The 11,234-nt window shown below is 38.4% G+C and overlaps 1 protein-coding gene across 3 annotated transcripts in view; it reads right to left on the bottom strand.

Annotated features, from left to right (window-relative positions):
* Positions 1-11,234, bottom strand: part of KIF24 (kinesin family member 24) — a 58,726-nt gene that overhangs the window by 42,613 nt on the left and 4,879 nt on the right. The window contains exon 2 of one of the 3 annotated variants that reach the window (XM_019624504.1): positions 5,322-5,370. The exons of the other annotated variants lie outside the window; for them this stretch is intronic. The gene's annotated coding sequence lies outside the window, so the exon portion shown is untranslated. The remainder of the gene's footprint in view (positions 1-5,321; positions 5,371-11,234) is intronic. 3 annotated transcript variants of the gene reach the window in all.

Below are 11,234 nucleotides of genomic sequence, written 5' to 3'. Positions count from 1 at the left end.
GTAAACTCATCTTGCCCTTTTCCAATCGTTATAGATTAAAAACAAACAAACCAACACAAATTCTTCAAGCGTCTTTCCATCAAGGAATGGAGTCTATTTCTCCTCCCATTGCATCTAGGCCTTGCCTTGTGACTTGTTTTGGGCCAACAGAATGTGGTGGAAACGACACTGTGATTTCCATGGTTAAGCCTCAAGAGGCCTTGCAGCTTCTACTGTCCTTCCTTTGCTGAAATATTTTCAAATAAATCCCAGACACCATTTTATTTTACCTCTATTTAAATTCATTTTTTAAATAGACATTTTCTCATATAACCATTTGCCATTATTATACCTAATCAAGGTAAAAATAATTCTTTGGTATTTTATACGCAGTCCACAATCTACCCCGCTTATCTCAAAATTTTCTTTAAAAATATTTATCTTTATATATTTTTAAAATATCTATCTTTAAGTAAGTATTTTTAAAATATCTTTTTTACAGAAATATCTTTTTGTTCAAATCAGAATCCAGACAAGGTACACATTTGGTTATGACTCTTAAGTCTTTTTTATTACAAGGCAGTTCCCCATCCTTCCCCCCCACTTCAATTCGATTGACTTGTACAGAAATCAAGTATGTCCCAACTATGAGACATACCCAAATATGAGACATACTTATACTAAATTAAAAAAAAAATCACTCACTGTTCATCGGAAATTCAAATTTAACTAGGTGTCCTGTTTTGTTTTGGCTTAATCTGGCAGCCCTATATTAGAATCAAGTTCCACATTTCAGGCAAAAATACTTCATAAGTATTACCATGTACTTCATAATACATCACATCAGAATATATGAAAATGTCTACAAATTGCAGCCTGATCCCTTCATTATAAAGTTTTCTCATCAACCAACCAGTCCAGCGGTTTCATCCACTGATCGCTACCTGCCTCAATTGTTTCATCAAGGGTTGCAAAATAGTGATTTTCTGATATCATTGTGGAATTTTTCTGTAAAGAAAAATTTTCTGTCAAAACTAGGGCTATTTGGTTATCCAAAGTAGAGTTTGTACATGAAGGAAAGCATAAAGGTATTCTTTCCTTTTAATTTCCAGTGTTCAGAGTAAGCAGTAGTGCCCTAATTATTTTGGATGGTGTCCAATGAGTTCTTTCAGGGTTTTGTTTTTGCTTTTTTTTGGGGGGGGGTGTTCAAATTCATTAACTCATAGGTTTTTAAATAGATTTCATGTGTTTCAATCAATTGCCTTAGTCTTTGAAACCTTCATCTTGTATATTTCCTGGCCAAAACCTAAAATAGGCTTTCCTCCAAGAAGCACACATCTCTGTTTTACAAGTAGCTGCCCATTGTCCCACATCCAGCTAAGGTATGCATTCCCAGCAAGAAAGGATGGAAAGAGCAGAGAGCCTGGACCTTAGGGAAAGAATGAGCACAACCACGCTGGTCCTTCTTTTCCTTTTGGAGACCAGGAACAGCTCTACACAGCCACAAATAGCTAGTCCAGAAAGGTCACTACTCACTTTGGTGTCAACTCCAAACCATTAGTTGTGGCTTCTAGGACTTATTAAGAAAGACTCTGAGGGCTGGCCGAGTGGCTCAGTTGGTTAAGAGCTTGCTCAAGAGTGAGAGCTCTGAGCAACAGGGTCGCTGGTTCGATTCCCACATGGGCCAGTGAGCTGCGCCCTAGCTGACTTGCCGCTCAGCTGCCAACAAGTGGCAGGATAGTTCAGCTGGTGAGAGCATGTTCTCCTAATAAGACTGCCTGTTTGACATGGTGGGCTATGCCCACCGGCAACTAAGACTGAGCTCGGCACCTTGAGCTGAGCTGCCACCTGGATGGCTCAGGAGATAGAGCGCACTCCTAACAACAAGGCTGCCTGTTCGACTCTTGCATGGGATGGTGGCTATGCCCACCCGCAATCAGCACCTTGAGCTGAGTGGTGCAACTGGACTTGGAGCTGAGCTTGCTGCGCCCTCCACAACTAAGATTGAAGGACAACAACTTGGCTGTTCCCCTTCCCAAATTCCCCAACACTGTTCCCCTCCCCAATTCCCCAATGAAAATCTTAAAAAAAAAGACTTTGAGGTATTTACAACTATTAATAGAATATAGGAGAGACATTGGGAGCTGGGGGGTGTCAACTCATTTCCATTTTATTTCTTGTGCCCCTCCTTACACATTAGAGTTAAGAATTTACCACTGACACCTTTGTCACATTGTGACTATAAGGATGTAAATGGAGTTCCCCAACATAAAGGTGATAAGGTATAATAAGCACTAAGCAGAACAGTCAGACAAACTGCATATAGAGCCAAAACGTAGTAAATTAAGTATTTCAAATATTTTAAGAAATTTGTCTGATCTCAAATGTCCTCTACAACTACGAGTTCATAAAGATTCAGATAAAAATGACAAATGGGTAAAGGAAGAGTTAGAGGTCAAAGTTAATGATTGTTGACTTTTGATTAGTGTTTGAGCATCCCTACTATCTTAGCCATAATTTTACTGGGTAACCTAGAGCTAAGAGGGCAAATACGTAGCCTACAAACACACAAAACAAATACCTATCTGTGCTGCTTTTCTCCCCTCCTGTACCCAAGAAAGTAATACAAATCTATTTCAATGTTCTTTCTTATTAAGCTCTGAAACATCCTTAGAATCCCCTTTTTTGGGTGTATGTGCACAATAGTGTACAATTCCATGAGTTTTGACAGTTATATACACCTTTAAAACCACCACCACAATTAAAATACAGAATATTTCCATCACCCTCAAAAGATTCCTCAAGTCTCTTTACATTTCATCCTTCCTTCTGCCCCCAGACCTAGGCAACCAATGATCTGCTTTCTGTGGTTGTTTATTAGTTTGAATTTTCTAAAAGTTTAATATAAATGGAATTATACCATATATTCTCTTTTATATCTGGCTTTTTTCAGTTAGTATAATGATTTTGAGATTTATTCATAATAGCATCACACACACACACACACACACATTTTACTGAGGAGGAGAAAGGTCAGAATGAATCAGTGAGTTGCCCAAGGTTAACACAGCTCTCAAGTGACAGTTCTAAGACTGGAGCTTAGGTTTTCTCATGACTAGTCCCATGTTCTTTCCACTATTGCAGGCTGCCTCTTTCAGAAGTAGCTGCACAGACAGCCCCACTGCCAGCTTCCCTAACAGGCCCACAATCCACCCTGCTCAGCAGGCTGACTACCTCCTGCAGATTTGTGCTGTAGTATTGAATCTCTCACAGCTGCCACCACCAGGAAAATGCCCTGTAAATCAGCAAAATCCAATGGGGGACAGATGGGCAAGTTTTTACATGTAGGGCCCACTCACATTCAATGCCACAAGTATGCGGAGTTCTCCTTTGTGACAAACCCAGAGACTGCTAGGTCTCAGCTGTTTGGGATAACAATAAAAAATAGTCATGGAAGAAATCCAGTTGGCTGAAGAAATTCAAATTTTCTTATCCTGGTGGCAGAGAAAATAAGCTGGAAGAGGAATACATGCAACTTTATACATGTTCCCTAAAACTCCATTTATCTACCTAATCTACTTAACTGTACCCACCAAAATTGCCTGAAACTGAATTTGGAAGTATACAATTCAATAGTTTTAGTACATTTGGAGTTGTGCAAACATCACCACAATCCAATTTTAGAACATGTTTATCACTCTAAAAAGAAACCTTGTATCATTCAATTTTACATGTTACACTAACATCTAAAAGGGAAGATATCTTCCCCTAAAATATTCACTTCTATAATTATCAAAAAGAAAATTAACCATGGAAGAAATTGAGAAAATGTATTGAAACTTTCTATAGAAACTTGAGCTTTGGTTAAGAGTTGTCAAGAACGCACATGCTGAATACTTTTTTAGACTCTTCAAACTGAGAATGAGTATCTCAAGAGCTTTATTGGGTAAATTAGAAGGGTATAATAAATTCGTTCTAGGTGACTGTGATGGTTATCGTTTTGAAAAAGTAATTCAATATAAGCCTAACAATGCATAAACCAAAGCCTATTTCATTTTGAGATGCTTACAAACCCTATACTTACTTTAAATAAAAGAAACCTGCTAAAAAAAAAAAAAGCCTGATTCAATTGTACATGGATTTCATAGTATCAAATCATCTTTGTTATTTTTATAATGGTTAAACAATTCTCTTTAAAGGTATATTTATTTCTATTATAAATAATACAGAAAAGAGAAAAGTAAAATGTGGCTTTAGGCAACTTTTACAGTAGCTGAAAACATTTGTGTTCATGGCCTTTTCAAAAAATATTCAAAATTATTGCAGAAATCATTCACGTTTCCAAGTTTAAAAAAATTCTCTCCATTCAACAATAAAATTTCAAAGTATTTATGCTGAGCAACTCTTCAAATAACTAAAAGTTCATGAATGCCAAAAATAACCAGATCATTTGTTAGGTAATTTAAAAATACAGCCACACAGTAAACAGAACTTAAATGTAATTAATCCTAGACTGAACCTGACAAATACAACTTACAAAAGTTCTTTAAATGACCATTAAAATTTTAAACATTTTTGCATGGAAAAGCTTTTTAAAAGGCACTTTTAGCAAGTTACATTTATGAAATATAAAAGGATAATATCTACTTCTAAATATGATTCTATTATGTTTGAGAAAAAGTTCTTAATGGCAGAGAACATATGGTTCTCTAGAAAAAGAAAATAAAGGGACAGTTAAGTAGAAGATTAACTTCACCAATGGAAGAAGAAAACAAATTAGAGAAGGCAGAGAGCTGGAGAACTTTCAGAGTAAACGATCATGGGGCTAAATCAATAACATTGAAAAAATTTTCAGGGCCAACCGAGTGGCTCAGTTGGTTAAGAGCTCGCTCAGGAGTGCGAGCTCTGAGCAACAGGGTCGCCGGTTCGATTCCCGGCCCGAGCTGAGCTGCCCCTGAGCTGCCAACAGGTGGCAGGATGGCTCAGCCAAAAAAAAAAAAAAAGAAAAAAAGAAAAAATTTTCATTATCTTACGAAGCTGAGTCTGCACATATCATACAACCAAGCAACTCAACTCCTAGGTATATACCGGAGAAAACTGTTTGCACGTGTGCTTCAGGAGGCACATACAAAAATGTTCATAGCAGCACTGACAATAGCCAAAAACTGAAAATAACCTGAATGTCCACTGGCTGGAAAATAATAGATAAATAAATTTGGGTATATTCAGATAATGGAATATTATATAATAGTGATAAAAGAACAAACTACAGGTACAATAGACACTTTATCAAATATCAGAAACCTTTTGAGGAGAAAACAAATCCCAGAAAAACTACGTACCTTTTTATATGGCTCAAAAGCAAACAAATCCAATGTATTATTAAGGCACCTAAACACAAAATGTAGGATAGTGGTTACCTCTGAGGGGAGAGCAGGGAAATGGGGAACAGAAGAACATAATAAGATTATGGGCTAGGGTACTGATTCATTTTGTATTATGTTGCGTAGCTTACATATATGTTTCAAACATATTATTGGGTATGTACATTATATTTCTATAAGATAAAGAAAAAAAAAAAAGAATCCTACAGTTAGCCAGGTCAGTAGAGATCATCTAGTTTATAGCTGATCTAGTCTACGAGGTCTGACAATTAAGTTCGCAAACTCATCCTAGAAAAAGTGCTACATACCTCATTGCTGAATACCACTATGGTCATCTTCGAAGTACTCCCCTTGGGAAGCTATGCACCGACACCAGAGCCTAGTCCATCCTTCAAAGCAATTTTGGAACTCTTTTTTCTGGAATGGCCATCAGAGCTGTTGTCATATTACCCTTGATGCCCTCAATGTCATCAAAATGTCTTCCTTTCAATATTTTCTTTATCTTCGAAAGAAGTCATTGGGGGCCAGATCAGGTGAGTAGGGAGGGTTTTTCAATACAGTTATTTGTTTACTGGCTAAAAACTCCCTCGCAGACAGTGCCATGTGAGCTGGTGCACTGTCATGATGCAAGAGCCATGAATTGTTGGTGAAAAGTTCAGGTTGTCGCTAACGTTTTCACGCAGCCTTTTCAGCACTTCCAAATAGTAAACTTGGTTAACTGTTTGTCCAGTTGGTACAAATTCATAATGAGTAATCCCTCTGATATCAGAAAAGGTTAGCAACAACGTTGCAACAAGTTTGTGAATTTAATCGTCACACCTGGTGGCCCACAAAGGATTCCTTCACACCTTGAGGTTTGGCTTGCATAGTGTTTAAATATTTTTAGAATTAGTTACAATATTTAAAAACAGGAGCAATTAAAAATATCCAGTTTCTGCTTTTCTTGAAATTAAAATGTACTGTTACATTGGGCCTACAATAAAATAAAGTAACAACAGACTGACCAAAACTGAGTTGTGGCTGCTTTCTTTAGAAAAGCATATACCATCCTGTACCCATGGTCCCCCTGCTCCTGATTCCTTTATACTAAACAACTGGATTCATTTACAATTATTGGACTGTGGGCATTTGAGTTTGAGAACCATGATCTGGTCCAACACCCTCATTTTATGTAGTAACTGAGGTTCTGAATGAGTAAGTGACTTGCCTAAGATCACACAGCTTTGGTACACTAAACCTCAGCGGTCTTTTCAAACATCTTACTGTTTCCCATTCTCTACTTACTCAATTATATGTTTTAAATGACTATGCTGTTCCTGAAAGTAAGGGACTACATAGGAAGGTAAGCAGGCATTAAAGCATATTATACAGTATAATTATTATTATTATATAAGTAGTATGAAAATACAAGGACTAAAATAGCTTCTGATTGCCAAGAAATGTTTCTTCATCTAGGTTTCCCTAAACGGTGACAATGACCACTTTTTAAAATATATAGAATGGCTTTATTTAAATACAACTCACATACCATACTATTCACCTATTTAAAATGAATTCAATGGCTTTGGTGCCAGGTGGGTACTAGACATATTGGGGGGAATCACTTCATAAATTATATAAGTGTCTAACCACTAAGTTGTACATCCAAAACTAACATAAATTTTGAATGTCAACTGTAATTGAAAAATGAAAAAATACGGTGAATTCAAAGGCTTTTGGTATGTTCACATATTAAACCCCCAATCTATCCAGCCCTAGGCAACCACTCATAATGATCACTTTTTTAGGGATTACTAACAAAGTCATTGGGCCCACTCTACCATTAGAAATGGATAGAATACAAGCCCAACATTCTCAATCAATTTTCATTAGAATGTTTCTGTACCCCATGTTAGGTATAAGATCCCTAATTAAGAACACTAGAAATTCAGTATTATCAGTAGGAGATTAAAAAATGAAGAATATGGTATTTACTTTTTCCCCAACAAGGGAATTAGTGATTTCAAACTCTGGGGATTGTTCTATCTATAGACTACTGATCTCAACAGAAGCAAGTGATATTAGACAACTGTTTAAAACAACAGCTGCATAGGAATGAGACTGTATGATACTTAATGGAATCCTTAAGGCTAGAGGTGGATTTTAGGATCCCAATCATGGAAGTTATACCCAAAAGTAGTTTTTGAGAGACTGTTTCTTTTTATAACTAAACAAAAGTTTCAAGTCTGTTTGCGATTAAGTAGCTAATGTTTTGCAATTACTGCAATTCTTTCCAAGAGCCCCACTAGGGTTGTTTCTAAGTTTGGTGAAAAACATGGGAGGAATCACCTAAAAATAAACACAACAAAATTGTTGAACTCAGTTCTCTTAAAACAGTGCAAGTAATACTCTCTAAATAGAGAGGTTTAATTTTGAAAGACTTCCCAGGAACAGGTGGTAACCATTGTTGGGTTTAAATTCAGGGCTTTATTTTTAAAATCTGGGTCTAACTCAATTGTAGAAGTTATCATTTGCAGATTTTTGCCATTTTGCAGTTATAAAATCAACAAATTATATCTCATGTGTTTAACTGGAAAAACAACTATGACAATCAGTTTTTATAAATTATTAAGATGATAAACAGATTCTTTTACTCAAGGTTACATCCTTTTGAGAACTGTTGCCACAATGGCACAAGGAATTATTTCTAAAGGAGTGATGCTAAGAAAGCAAAGAACAATTAAAACAACAATTCTATTAACTGGAATCTACTTGTGCTACTTGATTAATCTTCCAAGACCTGTTATGATAGACGGCAATTATCATCACTCCCCTTTTACAAATGAAAAGACACCAAAGCAGAGATAATTTATTAAAAATAAACTATATGGATTTGTTTTGTAGAGTGATCAGATATCCATACATTGGCTAGAGGACTCTATACCAGGGATCGGCAAACTGCGGCTCGCAAGCCACATGCGGCTCTTTGGGTATGTTCTGTCTCAAAAGTTTGCCGACCCCTGGAAGAGCCAATCATGTCCCTCACAACAATTTAAAAATTATTCGAGGAGCCGGCCAAGTGGCACGACGGTTAAGAACTGGCTTGGGATGCCAGAGGTCCCTGGTTCGGATCCCACATATGAGGGCCAGTGACACTGCCCTCCACAGCTAAGATGCTGAACAACAGCTCAACCTGGAGCTGGGCTGCAGTGAGTCGCCGGCGACGGCGTAGGCTGCAGCCCCTGTGGCAGTGGGTTGCCATGGGCTACCGTGTGTAGCCAGCAGCCAGCGTGAGCGGCCAGCAGCCGCAGTGAGCGGCCGTCCAGAAGCCGGCGACTGATCTGCCTCGCCTGGGAAGAGCGCAATGATGGTGCCAACTTGGGCCAGTGAAGCAACGTCCTCCACAACTAGACTAAAGAACAAAAACGACAGCAACTTGTCTGTTCCCCTTCCCCCAATTCCCCAGCACTGTTCCCATCCCCCCAATTCCCCAATTAAAAAAAAAATCTTAAAAAAAAAAATTATTCGAGAGCCATAAATATATTTTTACATAAGCACCATTATGTGAATATCCTTTAAAATTTTTATAAAGGAAACAATGATAGCTTTATTTTCATTTTCAATTTTACTTCAGAGCCACATGTATGTACCCAAAGAGCCACATGTGGCTCGCGAGCCAGTTTGCTACCCCTGACAGCTCTTCCGTCTCAAAAGCTTGCGACCCCTGCTCTATACCATTAGTTTTTATCTAATCAAATCAAAACATAAGTAGGTAACTAATTTAAATGACTATAATAGACACAGCTCCTCATTGCTGGTGAAATCTCTAACTAGAGTCTTTTTGGCCTAGATATTGTACAATATTAATAACTGAGTACTTACAGAATTCCAGTGTAACTTTATTTCACCTTACAATAAAACTGACAATCTTAGGGATGTCTTGCAGCAAAAAGATGCAGGAATTACTAGCAGAATGTCTCCCCCCAATTGAGCATTTGACGTACTTGTCAATAACCAAACTCATAACCTCCCCACAAAATCTGACCCCCCCCCACCTTTTTGCTCTTTGGGGGTGGGGGTAGGGATGGGTGAGTGACAATACCATCCATTTAGTCACTCAGAGCTAAACTGGGAAGCATCCCAGACTCCTTCCTCTCCCTTTAATCCCAAATCTATCAACAGGTCTAGTCAATTTAATCTCCTAAATATTTGTCAAATTTCCCCTCTATTATCCTCATTCCTACCACCACAGCCTTGGTGGTTCAGTATCTTTCACCTAGATCATTACATGACTCTTCACTGCTCTCCCTGCCTCCGGCTTTGCCCCTCCAAACCATCCTCTACACTAGAGCCAGAACATTCTTTTGCAAGCTAAGTTATGACCACACTGCTCCCTTATTTAAAACCCTTCAGTGGCATCCCATCATCTACCGAAAGGAAAAAACCTAAGCTCCGTAGCATGTCCTACAAAGCCTTCTATAGTCTAGCCCTTTCTTCTCTCTCTCCAGTTTAGTCAACTACTTAGCCAGTTTTATTTCTCTGTGCATTTATTTACATCGTGCTCTTAAGGAATGAGGCTGTCTGATACCTAATGGAATCCTTAAGGCTAGATGTGGATTTTAGGATACCAATTATGGAAGTTATACCCAAAAGTACTCACTTTACCTGCCTACCACTTATCCACTAATTAAAACACAAATGAGGTCTTTTCTGATCTCCCCAGATGTGGTTATATGTCCCTTCTGTGTTCTTATCATATCTTTTGCATATCTCTAGCAATGCAGTTACTAGGTACAGTCTATAAAAATTGTCTGCATGTATTTAAAATCCTCCACTAGAGTATGATCTTGTGGTTAAGGAATGTGTCTTATTAATCTCTTTAGCCCTAGTACCTAAAACAGTGTCTGGAGATAATATAATATTCAATAATTATTTAATGAATAAATATCCCTACACTATTTTAAAAACTATACAAAAGCATTTGATACCCCTTGTAGTCATAGGTGGTAGACATTTTTGTATCAGGGTAATTTGATTGCTCAGAAAATTTTGGCAGAGTTAGTGGTGCCCTGACTCATTTCTCCTGGGCAAAAAAAATTAAACAAGGTTGTATTACTCAAATTAATTGCTATGGTCACAATTCCAACAAGAATCTTTCATCCAGTCATTCAAGAAATACTTTTTGAGGGCCTTATGTGAGCTAAGACCTCTTCTAGACATACAGGATACAGCAGTGTACAAAACAGATAAGGTCACTGCCTTCAACATGCTATTCTAGTAGAAGGAGATAATAATCAAATAAGATAATTTCAGATAGTGATAAGCGCTACAAAAAATAAAGCAGGGTGAAGGGTCTACTTCACATTGGATGATCAGAAAAGGCCTCATTCGGCTGTCGCTGAGCTGCCAACAGGTGGCAGGATGGCTCAGCTGGTGTAATACCTGTTCGAGGGTGGGCTACACCCACCCGCAACTAAGACTGAACTTGGCACCTTGAGCTGAGCTGCCGCCCAGATGGCTCAGTGGACGGTGTGCACGCTCTTAACAACAAGGCTGCTGGTTCGACTCCCGCATGGCTACGCCCACTCACAACTAAGATTAAACAGCACCTTGAGCTTAGAGGCCACGAGCTGCCAACAGGCAACCAGATGGCGACTGGCATCCTCTACAACGAAGATTGAAGAACAGTAACTTGGCTGGTCCCCTTCCCCAATTCCCCAATAAAATCTTAAAAAAAAAAAAAAGAAAAGAAAAGGCCTTGGGCCGGCCGAGTGGCGCGATGGTTAAGAACTCGCTTGGGATGTCAGAGGGCCCCGGTTCGGATCCCACATAGGAGGGCCAGTGACACTGCCCTCCACAGCTAAGATGCTGAACAACAGCTCAACCTGGAGC

The sequence above is a fragment of the Hipposideros armiger genome, unplaced genomic scaffold, assembly GCF_001890085.2.
Source record: "Hipposideros armiger isolate ML-2016 unplaced genomic scaffold, ASM189008v1 scaffold_591, whole genome shotgun sequence".
NCBI classification, from domain to species: Eukaryota; Metazoa; Chordata; class Mammalia; order Chiroptera; family Hipposideridae; genus Hipposideros; species Hipposideros armiger.
Note: the sequence above shows the minus strand (reverse complement) of the source record. Positions and strands in the feature narration are given on the sequence as shown.